Genomic DNA, 19,992 nt, shown 5'->3' with positions numbered 1-19,992 from the left:
CTATCACCCTACCAGCCTACAGATCCAACGTAACTTCCACCACCTCCTCAGTGATGCCACCACCGACCACATCTTCCCCTCCCCCCCACGCTCGGCTTTCCGCAGGGATCGCTCCCTACGCGACTCCCTTGTCCATTCATCCCCCCCATCCCTCCCCACGGACCTCCCTCCAGGCACTCATCCCTGCAAAAGGAAGAAGTGCGACACTTGCCCCCACACTTCTTCCCTCACCACCATCCCAGGCCCCAGACAGTCCTTTCATGTCTGTCCGTGGCCTCCTCTACCGTCAAGATGAGGCCACACATAGGTCAATGGAGCAATACCTTATCTCCCGCCTAGGTAGCCTTCTTCCTGCCTGCATGAACATCCAACTCACTGACCTCCGTTGATACCCCTGCCCCCACCCTTACCCCCATCCCTATCTATTATTTTAGTCTGGTTCTCTTTCTCTCTCTTCCCCCCCCCCCCCACTATAATCTCTCCCCCCAGCCCTACCTTTCTTTCTCTTTTATTTCCCATAATTCTCCACCTTCCCCCAGCCCATTTCCCTCCAGCCTATTACTTCCCAGCTCTCTACTTTATCCCTCCCCCCACTTCTTATCCCCCACCGACCATCCCACGTTACTTCACTCCTGATGAAGGGTTTCGGCCCGAAACGTCGTCACTACCTCCTCCCATAGATGCTGTCTGGCCTGCTGAGTTCTGCTAGCATTTCGTGTTTTTTTATCTATTTCTAGCATCTGCAGACTCACTCGTGTTGAACACAGAAACAGGTCCTTTGGGCCTTCTAGTTTATGCTGAACTATTTAAACAGCCCACTCCCACACCTCTACCATCCAGGTACCAACACAAACCTCTTGAATGTTGAAATCGAGCTCGCATGCACCACTCATGCTGGCTGCTCATTCCACAGCCGAATAACCGTCTGTGTGAAGAAGTTTCCCCTCATGTTCTCCTTAACATTTCACCTTTCACCCTTAACCCCTGGCCTCTGGTTGTCGTCCCACCCAAACTCAGTGGAGAAAGCCAGCTTGCGTTTACACTATCTATGCCCCTCTATCACAGTCAAATCTCCCCTCAATCTGCTACATTCCAAGGAATAAAGTCCTGACCCGTTCAATCTTTCCTTATAACCCAAGTCCTCCAGACCTGGCAACATCATTGTGAATTTTCTCTGAACCTCTTTTACGTCTTTCCTGTAGGTAGGTGACCAAAACTTCACTCAATACTCCAAATTAGGCCTCACCAATGTCTTCTACAAGTCAACATAACATCCATCTATTGTCAATATTTGGTTCATGAAGGCCAGTGAGCTAAAATCTTTCCTTCCGTCTCTATCTAACTGTGAGACCACTTTCAGTGAATTAAGGACTTGTATTCCCAGGTCCCTTTCTTCCACAACACTCCTCTGTGCCCGACCAGTCACTGTGAAAGACCTCCCCTGGTAGGTCATTCCAAAGTGCAACAACTCACACTGGTCTGCATTAAATTCCATTTTCCATTTCTAAAACCATTTTCCCACATGGTCCAGATCACACTGCAAGCCATGATAGTCTTCCTCACTGTCCACTACACCACCAGTCTTGGTGTCACCCACAAATTTGCCGATCCAGTTAATCACACTATCATCCAGATCACTGATATAGATGACAAACAACAAAAGATCCAGCACTGATCCCTGTGGCAACCACTAGACACAGGCCTCCAGTCAGAGAGGCAACCATTTGCTACCACACTCTGGCTTCTCCCAAAGACAGTGTCTCATCCAATTTACTATCTCATCTTTAATGCTGAGTGACCGAACCTTCTTGACCCACCTCCCATATGAGACTTTGTCAAGTGCCTTGCTAAAGTCCATGTAGACAACATCCACTGCCTTGCCTTCATCCACTTCCCTGATAACTTCCTCGAGAGACTCTGTAAGACTGGTTAGACATGACCTACCATGCACAAAGCCATACTGCCAAAACTGAATCAGTCCACATTAATCCAAATACTTATATTTCCAGTTCCTGCACATACGCTCCAATAACTTTCCCACTACTGATGTCAAGCTCACTAATGTACAATTTCCTAGTTTATTTTTAGAGCCTTTCTTGAACAGCAGAACAACATTGTCTGTCCTCCAATCCTCCAGTACCTCACCTGTCACTAAGGATTATTTCAATATCTCTACTTGGACCCCGACAATATCTGCACTTGTCTTCCGCAGGGTCCCAGGGAACAACTTGTCAGGCTCTGGGGATTGATCCATGCTAATTTGCCTTAAGGCAGCAAACACCTCCACCTCTGTAATCTGTACAGGGTCCATGAAGTTGATGCTGCTTTGCCTCACTTCTATAGACTCTGTGTCCACCTCCTGAGTAAATGTGGATGCAAAACTACTATTTAAAACCTTCCCCATCTATTTTGTCTCCTGTATAGATTACCATTCTGATCGTCCAGAGTGGGCATGTTTCTGTTCTGACCTTCTCCATGTTTCTGTGACAGAGAAGCTGGCCAAACCTGACTGGAAGGGGAATCTGGTAGGAGTGACGATGGAGCAGCAATGGCTGGAGTTTCTGGGAGCAACTCGGGAGCTGAGTGATCGATACATCCCAAAGAAGTGGAAGCATTGGAAAGGCAGGAGGACACAACCGTGGCTGAAAACCCAACATAAAAGCCAAAGAGAGGACAAATAATAGAGCAAAAAACATTGGGAAGCTTTTGGAAACCAACAGAAGACAACTAAAGAGAGTCAGATGAGCTCAGGGTGTGGAAGTATGATATTGTAGTCATTAATGTGTCTTGGTAACACCCTGAGGAATTTAGAGGAACAAAATATCCGGGGCCTCGATATCTCTTGAAAACAAAGGTTCCTTGCACCAGTTACCTTTCAACTTTTATTTTGGTAGGCACATACAAACTCTACACCCTCAAATTTTCACTTCTGAAGAACCCCCACTCACCAAGTACTCCTTTGCCAGAAAACAGCCTGTCCCAGTCCACACTTGTCAAATCCTTGCAAATACCATAAAAATTGATCTTGCTCCAATTTAGAATCTCAAGAGAGGTCCAGATCTCTGTTTTTCGGTACTTACTTGGAATCTCATGGCATTATGATCACTGGACACAAAGTGTTGCCATTCACTAATTTCTGTCACCAGCCCTGGATCGTTTCCCAACAGCTTATTGCACACTTCTACGCCGGATGTTTTACGTACTGATTAAGGAGCATTTGACAAACTCTACCCCATCTAGTCCTTTTACAGTATGGGAGTCCCAGTCAATATATGGAAAGTTAAAATCACTTACTATATCAACTTTTGTTTCTTGGTATAGTCTGTGATCTCTCTACAAATTTGTTCCTCTATATCCCTCAGACTGTTGGGTGCAACCAATTCCCAGTAATGCCTACGATATCATAATTCCATGCCCTGGGCTCATCTGGCTTTGCTACGATGCTTCTTGCATTGTGATTTCCACAGCTCAACACATTCATCGCACCAGGCTCAAACATTTGATGCTGACTCTATCTGAGCTCTGAACAACATCTGTCTGGTGTCAAGAAAACAACCTCTCCTTCAATATCAGAAAAATATCTGACGCTGATTTTTGTGGTGAGGACGCAGGAAAGGTTTACTTCTGATGACTCTTACGTGAAGGTCATGTTTGTGCAGGTGTCGCTGCACAATAGAACAGTGCACCACCACTCCAGAGTCTGCTAAATCTTCCTGAAGGTCTTTTTACAGTCAAATGGGGGTTTTGATTTGTCTTTCTAGCAATCCAACGATTAGTTCTCTCGGAAAGTTTTCTTGGTCTTCCAGACATCAACTTGACCTCCACCGTTCCTGTTAACTGCCATTTCTTAATTACATTACGAACTGAGGAAACGGCTACCTGAAAACACTTTGCTATCTTCTTATAGCCTTCTCCTGCTATGTGGGCATCCATTACTTTAACTTTCAGAGTGCTAGGCAGCTGCTGAGAGGAGCCCATGGCTGCTGATTGTTGGGACAAGGTTTGAGGAGTCAGGGTATTTATAAAGCTTTGTGATTTGCATAACCTGGCCTGTCCTAACGATGACTGTGAACAAGCCATTGTCCTAACAAGCTAACTCAGGCCTGAGACCTTGGTAAAAGTTATCTGAGAGCTCAAATCACTTGGGCTGCCCAAACTTTTCCATGGTGCTCCTTTCCTTTTTCCCCCACTCTAAAATTGTACAAAACAGAAATAATACACTAACTTGCTTAAAATGTTGAAGAATGTTTCATCTTTAACTTTATGACTTTTCGAGACCAGTTCACCTTCTACTCACTTATTCACAGTAACAGAAAGTTTGACCAGTGGTGCCCAGCCGTTCGCATACCACTGTATGGGATGAGGTGGAGAGCGTGTGGTGTGACGGGAGAGAGGGGGAGGAGGAGGAGTGACAGAGGGCGAAGAGGGAGAATGCATAGAGTGAGTGGTAGATTTAGAGGGTGAGAAGGAGGGGAAGACAGTGTGGGATACGGGAGCCAGCAGGGAGAGTGTTTGAGGGGGGGGGGGGGAGGATGGGATGTAGGGAGAGAGATAGAGAGTGAGAGAGCTGGAAATGGGGGAGGTTACAGAGTGGTGGAGGTGACTGAGTGAGAGAGACAAGTTTGATTGAGGTGTGAGGGTGCGTGAGAGAGGAGGAGATGGAGATGGGAAGGCAGTGAGTGACTGAGATTGAGAGTGAGGTGGCGGGTGATAGGGGTAGGGACAGGGATTGTGGGATGGGAGAGAGAATGGAAGAGTAAGAGAAACAGATGGCTAGAAGGGGAGAGAGTGTGAGAGAAATGAAGAGAGGCATGAGAGAGTGAAGAGATGAAGAGAGACGAGAGAGGAGTACGATTTGTTAATAGAGGAGCAGAGAGAGTGGTGATAGAGAAGCAGAGTGTGAGGAAAGGGGTGAAAGAGAGTGGAAGACTGGTTGAGTAGCAGTGTAACAGGTGGATAAAGAAGAAGGAAGGGGGAGGGGAGAGGTGGGGACGAAGCAAGGATGATTGAGAGGGAGCAAGAAGGGAGAGCTGGAGTAGAGGGCCCTATGAGGAAGAGAAACTGTGAGGAGGGTGTGGTGAGGGAAATGGGGTAAGTAGCTTGGGGTGAGGGAGAAAGGCAAGGAGATTGGTGTATATGATTTGAATTGTTAGACGAACTATTTATTCAGTCCCCAGTTGCAGGGTCATTAATCATGAATGTTCACAAGTCACCGAACAAATCCACCGTGGGATTACGGTTCCATGCTGGAAATGATGAGTGTGAGGGCAGCTTGTTGTTCTCGGTGTCGGATGTGGGAGGTCCCAGAGTCTCCCAGCCTCCCGGATGTTCACATCTGCGCCAGGTGCGCCGAGCTGCAGTTCCTAAGGGACTGTGTTAGGGAACTGGAGCTGCAGCTCGATGACCTTCGTCTGGTCAGGGAGAGCGAGGAGGTGATAGAGAGGAGTTACAGACAGGTGGTCACACCAGGGCCACAGGAGGCAGACAGGTGGGTCACGGTTCGGAGGGGGAACAGGAAGAGTCAGGTACTAGAGAGTACCCCAGTGGCTGTACCCCTTGACAATAAGTACTCCTGTTTGAGTACTGTTGGGGGGGGGGGGCAGCCTACCTGGGGGAAACAACAGCGGCCATGCCTCCGGCACAGAGTCCGGCCCTGAAGCTCAGAAGTGTAGGGAAAGGAAGAGGAAGGCAGTAGCAATAGGGGACTCGATAGTTAGGGAGTCAGATAGGCGATCCTGTGTACGCAGTCAGGAGACCCGGATGGTAGTTTGCCTCCCTGGTGCCAGGGTCCGCGATGTTTCTGATCACGTCCATGATATCCTGAAGTGGGAGGGTGAGGAGCCAGAGGTCGTGGTACATATAGGTACCAATGACATAGGTAGGAAAAGGGAAGAGGTCCTGAAAGGAGAATATAGGGAGTTAGGAAGGGATTTCAGAAGAAGGTCCGCAAAGGTAGTAACCTCGGGATTACTGCCTGTGCCACGTGACAGTGAGAGTAGTAATGGAATGAGGTGGAGGATAAATGCGTGGCTGAGGGATTGGAGCAGGGGGCAGGGATTCAAGATTCTGGATCATTGGGACTTCTTTTGGGGCAGGTGTGACCTGTACAAAAAGGACGGGTTGCACTTGAAACCGAGGTGGACCAATATCCTGGCGGGGAGATCTGTGAAGGCTACTGGGGAGACTTTAAACTAGAATGGTTGGGGGTTGGGAATCAAATTGAAGAGACTAGGAGAGAGGAGGTTAGTTCACAAATAAAGAAAGCTTGTAGACAGTGTGAGGAAATCTAGGAATAAGGTTGCATATTTCCATGAAGGTGGAATCTCACGTGGTGCTGAAGAAAGCTTTTGGTATGCTGGCCTTTATAAATCAGAGCATTGAGTATAGGAGTTGTGATGTAATGTTAAAATTGTACAAGGCATTGGTGAGGACCGATTTGGAGTATTGTATACAGTTCTGGTCACCAAATTATACGTAAGATGTCAACAGAGTACAGAGGAGATTTATTAGAATGTTACCTGGGTTTCAGCACCCAAGTTACAGAGAAAGGTTGAACAAGTTAGGTATTTATTCTTTGGAGAGTAGAAGTTTGAGGGGGGAACTTGACAGAAGTATTTAAAATTATGATGGATTGACAGAGTTGACGTGGATAGGCTTTTTCCATTGAGTGTACGGGAGATTCAAACAAGAGGACATGAGTTGAGAGTTAAGGGGCAAAAGTTTAGGGGTAACACGAGAGGTAACTTCTTTACTCAGAGAGTGGAAACTGTGTGGAACGAGCTTCCAATGGAAGTGGTAGAGACAGGTTCGATTTTGTCATTTTAAAAAAATTGGATAGGTATACAGACAGGAAAGGAATGGAGGATTATGGGCTGAGTGCAGGTCAGTGGGACTCGGTGAGAGTGAGCGTTCGGCACAGACTAGAAGGGCTGAGATGGCCTGTTTCCGTGCTGTAATTGTTATATGGTTTTACCGTGTACGATTCTGGTCTCCATATCCGACAGCGGGGAGTTTTAACACATACGGGGACCAACTGCAGCTCAACCCCAGCTGATGCGGGTGTTTCTCCTGTTCAGGTGGCGGTGAGGAAGGTGTTAATCTCGGGTTTGTGTAAATCGAGGATCGGTGGCAGTGGGAAAGGGCCGGGACTGAGACAGCTGGAGGCTCCAGGCTCACCAGTCTTGCATCCCTGGTTTTAGTTCTGCACTGAGACAGGATTGCGGGATCAGTTTGCTCTGGTTCCCCAAGCTGGGAGGGTGGATGTGGGTGAAGGGGGCCTGTCTATGTGTCGGTGTGGTGTGAATGGTCAGAAGGGTGTGGGGCCACTGGGGGGACGGAGGGTGGTTTGGGTACTGTGGGTGATCAGAAGTAACATGACCTGGGTGGGTGGGCAAGGGGTAAATTACGTTGTCAACGAGGGTGGATGTGGTCCACTGGATCAGGCAGTTCAGCTCACGTGTCCTTTCAGGAGGCCACAATTCTCACATCATCTTAATCACTGACTAATCTTCCTGTTAACATTGAGTTTGTTACAGAGCCCCAGGGTCTGGGAATGGCTGGGTGGTAGGAGGCAGAGTGTGATGGTGAGAGGCTGTTTCTTGGACTCGAGTCCCGTGCTTAGTGACATTCCCTGAGGTTACTCCCATTGCTACTTGTCATCTATGTCAATAATCTGGTTGAGAAAGTACAGGGTATGGGTAGAGAGTTTGCAGCAAGTTCAAACAATTAATCTTTTTGAAAGGCAGTCAGCATAAACACTCCCCTCTCTTTCCCTCTCCCCACTCAGAACTGACCAAAAGCTACAACAGAGGATGCAAGATCTTGAACTGAGTAACCACTGTGAGGAAATGGGAGTGGTTTCAAAGGGCTGGGCTGCTGGAAGCACATTACCGGACCTGGAGTGATTGTAACTGGGTCTGGCAGAGGCATAAATGGTTCTTCTGGGCACATTCAGTCTCACTCCCAACTATTTCCTACCTTCCTTTGTACAGGTATGTAATGTCTAAAGGACCAGTGTTTAAGTAAATGAGACTCACCAAACTTTCTCCTGACTGAATCACTGGAATCTCTGAGTCAGATGGGTTCTCTCCAGTTGGTGCTCTCAATCCTCGGGCTGGTTCACTTGTTGCTGTTCCTTCGTCTTCAGTCGTGGTTTGCCTCCAGTTGGGGTTTTTCTTCAAATAAATCTCTCACCACAGGTCTAACTTTAACCAGAGAGACAATGAAGCACATTAATAATGAAAAGGAGAACTAAACATTTCTGCGTAATGTTACTAAGAACAAAACGCACTGAAATTTAAACACTGAAGGCAGATTTAATGATCTCAGTGAACAATCTTTTATTGTCCCTCACAGGTCACAGAATGATATGGGATAAGAAGGAGCCATCATTCAGTCATGGTAAGACATAAGACACAGGAACAGAATTAGGTGATTCGATACATCTGGTCTGCCCCACCATTCAACCATGGCTGATTTTTATTCCAACACCATATTCCTGTCTTCCTCCTGTAACCCTGAATCTACTTAGCAATCATGAATATATTAATCTGTCATAAATATACCCAAATGGCAGCCTCAACCATTTTTCTCATCTGAGTTTTAAGGGGAAGCATCTTTATTCTGAGACCGTGCTGTCAGATCACAGACTCTCTGTCTAATGGAAACATCCTCTCCATGTCCACTGTATCCAAGCTTTTCAGCATTCGGTAGGTTTACTTAACCATTCATCCCTCCACCACCCCCACCGCCCCTCTGAACTCCATTGAGCACAGGTCCAGAACCATCAAATGCTCCTGATACATGACGCCGATCATTCCTGAGATTATTCTTGTAAGCCTTGTTAGCAACAACTGCACTGTACACATTTCCAGGAATAACAGTCAAATCGGTTCCAGGATAATTTACAGGGAAAAGTTGTGCTTTCTATACTGTTCTACTATCACATGTGCTGGCGCGTGGCCGAGTGGTTAAGGCGTTGGTCTAGTGATCTGAAGGTTGCTAGTTCGAGCCTTGGCAGAGGCTGCGTGTGTGTCCTTGAGCGATGACACCAGTGCCAAGCTGTATGGGTCCTAATGCCCTTCCCTTGGGCAACATCAGTGGTGTGGAGAGGGGAGACTTGCAGAGACTCTAACGGAGGCCTACAAACTATCACAGCCATTTTCATTTCCAGGTTAAAACAGGTCCATTTCATGAAATATAAACCAAGAAATAAAAAGAAACTGGAATTACCAGAAACACTCAGCAGGTAAGGAACAGCTTACAATACAATTCAATTAATAACATTTCATCAGAATGACTTCAAACATTTTCAGTTTTTAGTGCAGATCTCCAGCACAGCTGCCTGATTTCCACTTTGTGATTTCCAAACACAGTTTGAACACCAAACTCATGGGTCTATTTCTACTGTTGTACACTCACAGCCTCTCCCTGTGAGGATGAAATGGGAACTCATCCTCTCCTCAGACTGGCAGTCATTGCTTCCAAAGGAACTCCAGAAACAAACATCTGATCCCAGACCAGAAATACTCACTCAACACCTCACAAGCCCAAGCAGCTCGATCCCTGGGTCCACTTTACCTGGATCAAAAACTGTTATATCCCAGGACCCAACCTCACAATCACACAGCTGAATCTGCCACTCACCGACCCTGAGAGTCTGACACATCGTCGCCACATCTCACACTGGGTAGTGCAATCCGGGATTTCACCACAACCAATGTCCAGCTGCTCGAAATTTCTGCTTCATTGCAGAACGAGCATCCAGCCCCATCTGTAGAAGCTCAAACCAAAGTCAAAGCCAAAACACCGACAGTTCCATTTGCCTGGAATGCCGATCACAGGATTAGAGCCCAAGCACCAACTCTCCCAGTACTCTTTGCTGCCAGTAAAATGCTGCAGTGTGTCAGCCCGTCACTGTTCATAAACTAGCACCTCCACACCAATGCACAACAGAACTGGGACCTGATGACCCTCCGGCATTCCAACTAACAAAAACCGATTCTGGAAATGACTCAGCGAGGCCAAAGGTACAAAAGAACACTTCACAATGAAGACAAGGGTTGGAAGAAAGATTGCTGATATATAACATTGAGGAGGTGGGGTACAAGGCGGACTGAGGATGACCCAGATGGTTGATGTTCATCACTGAAGCGGGGTTGGGGGGTGTGAAGAGACTGGACAGAGGATGAACAAGATGAGCAGATGGAACCAGGTGGGAGAAGGGATCAAGGACAATCACTGATGGTCCTCCAGCAACACATAGGTACTGAATGAATAGGACATACTACTGTACAAAAGATTCTAAAATGACAGAATTAGCAAAAATAACAAGAACTTTGCCAGATATACTTTGACCGTCACCAAAATTTTATCAACACACCATAGGAAGTTTCCCATCCAGACACTTCACGCTTTGCATGGTAACTGCTCCGCCCGTGACTGCGAGGAACGGCAGAGACCTTTGGATCCAGATCAGCACATCACAGAAACCATTCTCCCCCCTAGACTTCCCAGTCCCTCGGTAAAGCAGGCAGTGAAATCAAAGATCCCCACAACCTGAGACGTTCTCCTTTATCACCCACCCCAGTCCGGGAGAAGACACAACAGCCCTAAAGCTCCAGGACAAATGTGAGGAGCCTCAGGAAGTGAGGCGAGTTCGGGGGAAGTTAACGGGACTCAGTGGCCAACATCAGATTTCCCAACACAACATGGAGGATGCATGACCGCCCATCTGGAGATTGTGAACATGCACAAAGAGATCGTTACATCTGCGGTTAAATGAGAGGGGCAAATGGGATCACGTGACCGGTGGGGTCTAACACCCCAGGCACAGACTCCAGCTTCCCAGCACTCTGTGGAAATAAACAGACGCCCCTCACATCTCCTCTCACCTTAAATGTGTCAGACATTTCAAACCCCAGGTAAAACATAACGTCTGTCCACTCTATCTATTCCTTTCGTAATCTGATAAACGTCCATCCAGTCTCACCCCAGCCTGCGCCGCTCTGGAGAAAACAACACGTTTGTCCAGCCTCTCGTTATAGCTCATGCACTCTAATCCAGGCAGTATCCTGGTTAACCTCTTCTGCGCCCTCTCCAAAGCCCCGACATCCTTCCGAGAATGGGGGCAACCAGAACTGTATGAAACACTCCAGATGTGGGCTAACAAGTTTTACAAAGCTGCAACACAACTTCATGACTTTTGAACTCAATGCTTCGACTAATAAAGACAACCACGCCATTTGCCTTCTTATCGACCCGATCAATCTGTGCAGTCTCTTTCAGGGAGCGATGCACTTGGAGTCTAAGATCCCTCTGATCATCAACACTGTTAAGGGTTTTGCATTTAACACTGTACTGTCTTATACATTCAGGGGTGCAGTGCTACCAGAGCTCACCGGAGAGCCGCTCCGACACCTCTGTAAAAAAGTCAAAATAAACAAGCACGGAATTTAACAGCGGCCGCATATTAAATAGAGGGAATTTTACGGAAGTGGGGGTTGGGAAGAGAGGGTGTTGGCTGGTGGGGAAAAATACCACTAATAACATTAGGATATTTGATCATTTTTGGTGAAATCCTGGAGCTGTGACTGTTTTTTATTTAGGTACTTGTGAAATTCCTTCTCGCTAGGAAGCTGGGAAATACCTGCACAGAAGTGCAAGCATTTTTCCGCTCTTTCCAATGGGAACCATTGGATTCCAGAAAGGAGCTATATTAGGCAAGGAATGAACATAGAAACCCAAGTTTAAAAGTCGAAAACAATGAAAGAAAAATTCACTGCTCGCTCATCTTCGTCCTGATTTTGAACAAAGACACAAGCTAATCATCCAAAATCCTCTTCTACACCTGGATAAATTTAGTTTTGCTTTACAAGCCAAATGGAAAAAAAAGACATTTCTCGGCTTTAAGCTGGTTTTACGTCATTTCAACTATCATTAATAGCGGATCAACCCCTTAGCCTCGCTCCACCAACTGTAGCTGATGGGAAAGAGGCTCTTTTTCTCTTTGTGTTGATAGGAAAAAGAGTAATTTAGTGAGGCAATGAACGAGACGAAATGCATTTCCAAAACTCCCAAATGGTTGCTGTCCTCCCCTGTTAACATTTGTCACTTCCAAACTACGATATTTTCTATTTGTATAAATGCGATAATAATTCATGTAAAGATTCAAGCTTAACTTTTTATATATTTAAAGACTAAACAGGATCTGTAAAGGTCGAACCATGTAACACCCGACGTGTGAGAATATTGTGAGTATCAACACCCACAGGTACACTTCCCAGCCAACCATTTCTGCGAGTGAAACGGTACGAGGCAGAGTTGCCAACCTACCACTTTTGAGACTAATATTCAGCAATATTCGTGGCTTTAGCAATAGTTCATCAGACGTTCTTTTTTCATACTCGATTACTTGGTTCCAATTTAGGTGGCTAAAAGTGTAAAAAATGAATTGCTTTATTTCTGTTATTTTTATACCTCTGAGGAACACTGCTAAGCGCTGCGGGCCCTGCCGTCTGCTCCAACTCAGTCGTATTAGTGAGGCTACTCCTAATCCTAAAGTAAATTTTTCTCACTAACAACTCTTTGGCTTCTAAGCAAACAAAGTTATTTTACTTGCTTGATAATTATATTCTATGATAATCAGTTAAGTGCAACCGTGCAATACTTTGTCATATTATTAAATTAAGTATTATATGTTTAATTGTATCAGTTATACACTGAAATGTAGTGATAGGCTGTAATCTTGTTAATGTCTTAGCTATCACTATATTTCTGTGGAGCTCTGGAATTCACATATTTCTTTCATCTTGGTTTGCTGCTTGACATTACAAGAAGCCCTATTACACGAATGGGGCAAGGAAGTTGTTCAGTACATGAAATGAGCAGGTACACAAATTGGGTGTCACTCCCGAGAGGTGATTGATAGGAAAGATATCAATAAATGAGAGAGAGTGCAGAGACGATTTACTAGGATGTTACCTGGGTTTCAGCACTTAAGTTACAGAGAAAGTTTGAACAAGTTAGGTCTCTATTCATTGGAGCGTAGAAGGTTGAGGGGGGATTTGATCGAGGTATTTAAAATGTTGAGAGGGTTAGAGTTGACGTGAATAGGCTGTTTCCATTGAGAGTAGGGGAGATTCAAACGAGAGGACAGGATTTGAGAGTTAGGGGGCAAAAGTTTAAGGGAAACACGGGGGGTATTTCTTTACTCAGAGAGTGATAGCTGTGTGGAATGAGCTTCCTGTAGAAGTAGTAGAGGTCAGTTCAGTTGTGTCATTTAAGGTAAAATTGGATAGGTATATGGACAGGAAAGGAGTGGAGGGTTATGGGCTGAGTGCGGGTAGGTGGGACTAGGTGAGATTAAGAGTTCGGCACGGACTAGGAGGGTCGGAATGGCCTGTTTCCGTGCTGTGATTATTATATGGTTATAAGTTCGTGGCCTACGGTGGAATTTTACAAAACCGAGCAATTTTCAATTATCTGAAACAGAAATACCGCAAATGTTATTAATTTCAAACTTTCTGCATAATCACTCAAAGAGTTGAACTACACGTGCAGGTACCGAGAGCTGTATAACTTTAGGCCTTCTAATTTAGGCCACGAACTTATCAATCATTCCTCGTACAGCTCTGGCACCTAAATAATTGCCACTGCACCCCTGCTCCAGCCATCCGGCAGAGCTCGGGCCCGGCCCTTTCCCAATGCAACCGGCCCACATTTACACAATTTCGGGATCAACCCCGACTCACCCGCGCTCGAATCGGAGAACGGCCAACAGCTGCAGAGAGCACTGCGCATGCGTTTAGCAGACGTTTCTCCGCAGCGCCACCTGTGGCCAGAAACCATGCAGCGCCACCAGTATCTGGAGGTCCATGCAGCGCCACTAGTGCAGGAGGCGGGAGGGACAACGGAGAGGTAAATCACAAACACCACAAAGTCTGCAGATGCTGTAAATTCAGAGCAACACAAACAAAATGCTGGCGGAACTCAGCAGGCCGGGCAGCATCTATCGAAAAGAGTTTTCAGTTGAACCCTCCTTCAGGACTGAGATGGGACGGGAATAAAATCGGGGCGGGCGAGGAAATGTCTCGCTGGAAGGTGACAGGTGAAGCCAGGTTGGTGGGAAAGCTCAAGAGCAGAAGAAAATAGAGTCTAATAGGAGAGGGGAGTGGAGAATAGGAGAAAGGGATGGAGCAGTGGACCCAGAGAAAAATGATATGCAGGTGAGAGGACGTGAAAGGTCAGAGAGGAAGAGAGGGAGTGGGAGGGAGGGGTGTGAGGGAAATTTGTTCACCGGAAGGAGAAATCGATATTCATGCCATCAGGTTGTGGGGGCGGGGGTACATAGACGGAATGTACTCAGACAGGATGAAGAGGTCAATACTCCCCAATGCCATTAGGCTTTACAATTCAACCGCCAGGACTTAAGAACTTTTTAAAAGCTATTATTAATGCTTTTTGAGATAGTGATTTAGATGCATATCCCATTTTTTACTGAGTTAAGTATTGTATGTAATTAGTTTTGCTACAACAAGTCTATGGGACATTGGAAAAAAGTTGAATTTCCCCATGGGGATGAATAAAGTATCTATCTATCTATCTATCTATCTATCTATCTATCTATCTATCTATCTATCTATCTATCTGGTGCTGATCCTGGACCCTGAAGTTAGCCTCATCTTGGCACAAGAGGAGGCGATGGGTTGACACGTCGGAACGGGAATGGGAACCGGAATGAAAATGTTTGGACACCAGGAACTCCCGCTCGGAGCGGATAGTTCAAAGTTTAATTTATTATAAAGCAGGTATCCATAAACAACTCTGAGTTTTTTTTTGTTCTTCTCCAGAGAACCACGAAACAAAGAAAGAGCATGAAAGTCGCTCAGGGAGAAAAATCGAACTCCCACCCCACCCCCCGCATAAAAAAGAACGTCATCCTGATCATCAACCGCCAAACCCACCCCTCCGGACAAAAGGGAACAATAACATCGACTCCCCCCGATTTTAAAAAAAATCCCTACCTCGCACAACTGCGGAGTAGCCGGTGTCAGCAGTGTAGAGGCGGCCGCATCGGGAGCAGCGGACACAACAGGCGACCCCGGAAGATTCACAGGTGAAGTGTCGCCTCACCTGGAAGGATGTTTGGACAACGGAGAGAGTTCGGCCGTCCGGCCCTTTCACTGTGACACCCCGAACTCCACATCAAATCCGTCCAAACGAATCTGGGTGAACTTTAATGACCAATAAATATAATTCCTCTCAGAGATCAGCTGTCTGAGTGATTCCCTGACTCTGAGAGGAAGGGGTATCTATGGTCCACACTGTCAGGGTGTTGAGTTTACAGGGAGACAAAGACTGCAGGGACGAGAGGTTTTCTGTTGACTAATACACTGTGTGTGGACCCCGCTGGCAATTCTGGTGTTGTGACCCGAATCGAGACAAACACCACGCTGCCCACTCCACCAACAACACGGCACAGCCGGACACATAACAGGGGACTTTACATCTCACAACACTAGATTCAGTGATGAAACCCGTGATTAATGTTGTTGACCCACTGAAACGTCCATTAAGTTGCTTTTAAATGCCAGCGCAATCCCACAGGTGACGTCACACAGCTCCTCCCCTACGCGCATGACATCACACATGGGCTCCCGAAACCGGGATCTGCCCTCACGTGTGCGGTGTCTTACGTCACCCACGCGCTGCTGTGCTCGAGCTTTATCAGTTTAACGGCTGGTATAATAATCACGTGATCAGCCCCTCCCCCACCGCTGTCAACAGAGGATTCAGGCGCTGCGCTATTCCCATTGGTGCGAAACGATGTCAATCACTGGTTACAACCATTCGCGGAGGCGGACAAGCCGAGTGGGCGTTACCCCGCTGAGTTCGTCTCCCGCTCAAGCGACAATTATTTGTGCTTTGTTGAGATTGTACCTGGAATATGGTGTAAAATCCCGATCCCCACACTAACACGGGTTATACAGACCAAAGAACAAACTGCCGGAGGGTCGGGCAGGGTGACAATTATTTGTGCTTTGTTGAGATTGTACCTGGAATATGATGTAAAATCCCGATCCCCATACTAACACGGGTTATACAGACCAAAGGACAAACTGCCGGAGGGTCGGGCAGGGTGACAATTATTTGTGTTTTGTTGAGATTGTACCTGGAATATGGTGTAAAATCCCGCTCCCCACACTAACACGGGTTATACAGACCAAAGGACAAACTGCCGGAGGGTCGGGCAGGGTGACAATTATTTGTGTTTTGTTGAGATTGTACCTGGAATATGGTGTAAAATCCCGCTCCCCACACTAACACGGGTTATACAGACCAAAGGACAAACTGCCGGAGGAACTCAGTGGGTCGGGCAGCATCTGTGGAGGGAAATGGACCGTCAACATTTCGGGCCGAGACCCTCCCTCTGGACTGAGAGTGGACGGGAAATAGTCAGAGAAAAGAGGTGAGGGGTGGGGATGGGGCAAGAGCTGGGGAGTGAGAGGTGGATCCAGGTGAGGGGGGAGGTGGGAAGGTGGAAATAGTGACAGGGGTGGGAGATGAGTGGTTGGGGCAACACGGGACTGCAAAAGATGGAAATTAATTCCAGAGGATGAACAAAGAGGTTAGAGAGTATTTGTTACAGAGAGTGCAATGAAGATTCACCAGACTGATCCCGGGAGTGGTGGGTCATCATATGAAGAAAGATCAAATGCGATAACCCTTTCATTTAGAGAATCGAGGACTGAGAGGTGAACACATTGAAATGCACAACATCATTACCGGTTGAACCAGGGATCCCAGTCTCTGAAACAGGGGATGGACTGTCCGGGACTGTGATGAGGGGAAATGTCTCCATTCCGAGGGTGGTGAATATCTGTAAATCCCCACCACAGAGGGCGACAGATGTGTGGAGACTGAAGGGGTGGAGGAAATGAGGATTGGGCAGAAACATGTGGTTGAGATGGGTGAGCAGCCGCCATCTTGCTGATGGTTAGAGGGGATGAATGGCCTCCTGCTGTTTCTCACTTGATGTTTCAGTGTTCCTGTCCAGCAAGGCTCCGGAGGAACGTGAATAGAAATAGGGTGACTCCAATCTCATTTTGAAGGCCTAATAATACCATTCTCCAGCATATACTCAATTCCCTGGTCAGCCAATTTACACTTTTCTACGTTCATGCAATATGGGTGTTGTTTAATCAGTTTGGCTTGACCAATATCTACATCATGTACTGCGACCGTGGTTTGCTTGGGAACATCGGGAAATAAATCTTTAAACTTCAGAATTAATTCCTTCAGCTGTTGTTGTTGCTTTGGCTGCAGATGAGACAATTTGTTAGCAGTGTTTTCTGGAACAACCGAGTTCATTGGCCTAACTGGGACCATGTTTGGCTTGTGCAAAGTCTCAGATGAATCAATAGTTTCATTCTCAGGGTTGCCAGTTTCATTTGTTTTGACAACACACACAGATGGTACCTGCCTGTCAAAAAAGGCTTTATCATATTTATGTGTACCACCTGTGTTAGTTTAAGTCAGCTGGGTGTTTTACTAACATAATTCACATCATTAGTTTGGGAGACTATTTCATACGGTCTATTGAATTTCGCCTGAAGTGGATTTGTCAACATAAGGCAAGCAGCTTATCTCCCACCTGGTATTTTCAATCGCAAGCCCACTTATCAAACCAACACTGCATTTTGTCCTGAGAAATCTTTAAGTTTTGTCTCGCTAGACTACAGGCTTGGTGTAGTTTATTATTGAACTTCAAATCATAGTCTAACGAGTTAGCATCAATCCACAGTTCCTTTTAACAAGGTGAAAGGTCACTCTGCGACCAAATACAAGTTCAAATGGAGTAAAGCCCAGTGATTCCTGTACTGACTCTCTTTCTGTGGACAAAAGCAAATGTATTCCTTCATCCCAGTCTTTTCCATTTTCAACACAATATGTCTTAATCATTGTTTTGAGGGTAGAATGAAATCTTTCTAAAGCCCCTTGTGATTCTGTATAGTATGCAGATGATGCAATTTGTTTTCCTCCCAGTTCAGAAACTACCTGCTGGAATAATCCAGATGTAAAATTACATCCTTGATCAGACTGGATTTCTTAAGGCAAATCGAATAAAGTGAAAATCTTGGTAAGAGCCTTCGCCACAGTTTTAGCTTTAATATTTCTGAGAGGTATTTCCTCTGGGAATCTGGATACAGTACACATAATAGTTAGCAGATACTGATGGCCAGCTTTAGTCTTTAGCAATGGGCCAACACAATCCACTATAACTTTGGAAAAGGGTTCACCGAATGCAGGTACAGGCCACTGGGGTGAGCTCATTCGGTTTACCCACAACTTGACAAGTGCCTTTTGGAAACTCTTATTCAGGGTAAACATAACTTTATGAGTTAAAGCAAACTGATCTGCTAATCTAGCAGATTCCTGCATCGTGGCAGCATCATTTCCATCTAGATACGTCTTTATGTCATCAGGGACGCACTTTTTGAATTCTTCAATTAAAACCAACTCTTTCAAGCGGTTAAAATCAGCATTTACATGTTCAGATGTGCACCAACGGTCAAAACACACAAATTTCTCATAAGCAAATTCCGTACGTCTGGTTCACAGATTTCTTCAAATGTCTAAACTTTTGCCTGTATGCTTCTGGGACCAACTCATAAGCTTTGAGCACAGTCTGTTTCACTATGTCATAATGTGTGGTGCGTGACCATGTGGTTAAGGTGTTGAACTAGCGATCTGAAAGTCATAAGTTCGAGCCTCAGCCGAGGCAGCGTGTGTGTCCTTGAGCAAAGCACTGAACCACACACAGCTCCTGCACATTGATAGCCCAGTGGTGATGATTGGGGCAGCATAGATAAATAAATAATAAGCTGCTTCAGCAACTGTCAAAGCAGAATAGGCTTGCTAAGCCTTCCCCTTAATTACACTTTGTAAGAGAATTTTCTTTCTGCTTTTCTGCCTCTCCAGCCTGAAACTGCGTTTGCCTTTCAGGAGCCTCCATCTTTAATTTTTCTAACTTGTACTGGAGCTCAAGCTCACTAGGTTTACTTTCAGGAAACAACTCCAACTCCTCCACTTTAAACACACCCTCAGATATATAATGTTCAGCTATTATCCAGCGCATCAGTGCCCTCCTCATTGTCAATTTCACCTTAGCAAGTATCAACGTTTTAGCAATACTCAATCCTTCTGGTGTCCTCTAATGACTGAGAGGTTCACACTTCCAGATATCTATCAACATCCATTGCTGCTGATTTTCCACACACAAATAAATCAAAAGGGATTTCCCCAATGAAATCGATATTAAATCAATCCTCAAATTTGTTCATATCCCAGACGCAGGCCCCATTTTTTTACAAACTGTAACGCTTTAGAAATGAACCAGCAGCAACAGACTACTCCCAGTGGCCACACATTTTAATTCCACGTCCCATTCCCATTCTGATATGTCTATCCATGGCCTCCTCTACTGTCAAAATTAATCCAAACTCAGGTTGGAGGAACAACACCTTATATACCAGCTGGGTAGCCTCCGACCTGATGGGATGAACATGGACTTCACCAACTTCTGTTAATGCCCCTCTTCCCCCATCACCAACATATTTAATTGTTTGTTTGTTTTCCATGTCTCTCTGGTGCTTCCCCCCGCCACATTTCTTTCTCCTGAGGCCTCCTGTCCCATGATCCTTTTCCATCTCCAGCTCTGTATCACTTTCGCCAATCACCTTTCCAGCTCTTAGCTTCATCCCACCTCCTCCGGTCTTCTCCTATCATTTCGCATTTCACCCTTCCCCCCACTACTTTCAAATCTCTTAGTATCTTTCCTTTCAGTTAGTCCTGATGAAGGGTCTCAGCCTGAAACATCGACAGTTCTTCTCCTTATAGATGCTGCCTGGCCTGCTGTGTTCTACCAGCATTTTGTGTGTGTTGTTTGAATTACCAGCATCTGCAGATTTCCTCTTGAGTGTTATGTGTACA

The 19,992-nt window shown here is 46.0% G+C and overlaps 1 protein-coding gene across 1 annotated transcript in view; it reads right to left on the bottom strand.

Annotated features, from left to right (window-relative positions):
• Positions 1–8,040: 8,040 nt before the first annotated feature.
• LOC140722568 (uncharacterized) overlaps positions 8,041–19,992 on the bottom strand; it is a 424,481-nt gene continuing 412,529 nt past the window's right edge. The window contains exon 3 of the transcript XR_012097666.1: positions 8,041–8,204. The gene's annotated coding sequence lies outside the window, so the exon portion shown is untranslated. The remainder of the gene's footprint in view (positions 8,205–19,992) is intronic.

This window comes from Hemitrygon akajei, unplaced genomic scaffold, assembly GCF_048418815.1.
Source record: "Hemitrygon akajei unplaced genomic scaffold, sHemAka1.3 Scf000080, whole genome shotgun sequence".
In the NCBI taxonomy this organism is placed as follows: Eukaryota; Metazoa; Chordata; class Chondrichthyes; order Myliobatiformes; family Dasyatidae; genus Hemitrygon; species Hemitrygon akajei.
The sequence above is the reverse complement of the archived record's forward strand: the minus strand, read 5'-3'. Positions and strand labels throughout refer to the sequence as shown.